This window comes from Tupaia chinensis, unplaced genomic scaffold (genome assembly GCF_000334495.1).
Source record: "Tupaia chinensis unplaced genomic scaffold, TupChi_1.0 Scaffold144255_1, whole genome shotgun sequence".
NCBI lineage: Eukaryota > Metazoa > Chordata > Mammalia > Scandentia > Tupaiidae > Tupaia > Tupaia belangeri.
This window is the reverse complement of record NW_006204113.1, coordinates 1,795,310-1,795,654: the sequence shown is the minus strand read 5'-3', so window position 1 is coordinate 1,795,654 and position 345 is coordinate 1,795,310.

Below are 345 nucleotides of genomic sequence, written 5' to 3'. Positions count from 1 at the left end.
AACATGCCAGGTACATGTGCATGCATGCCCCCAAAATGTTGATGAGATGGAGAAACGGAAGAGAGGATTGCAGGGTGGCCATGCCCTTTTAGGGGTGTGTACTCTGTCTGGTAAGCATACACAGACTTTGGCAATAAATTTTTTAAATGGGAGGAGGAGACTCACGGGCATAATGTTGATGTAAGCAACAGACCACTCAAACCAGCTTAAATAAGGACTTTATTGGCTTGTGTTACTGAGAGTCAAGGACTGGAATGACATCAATTTCTTTCTCCGTCCCTTGGTGCCTCTTCTGTGGCTCTCCGTTCAGGCAGCCCTTCCCCTACCGACCAGACTACATTCTTT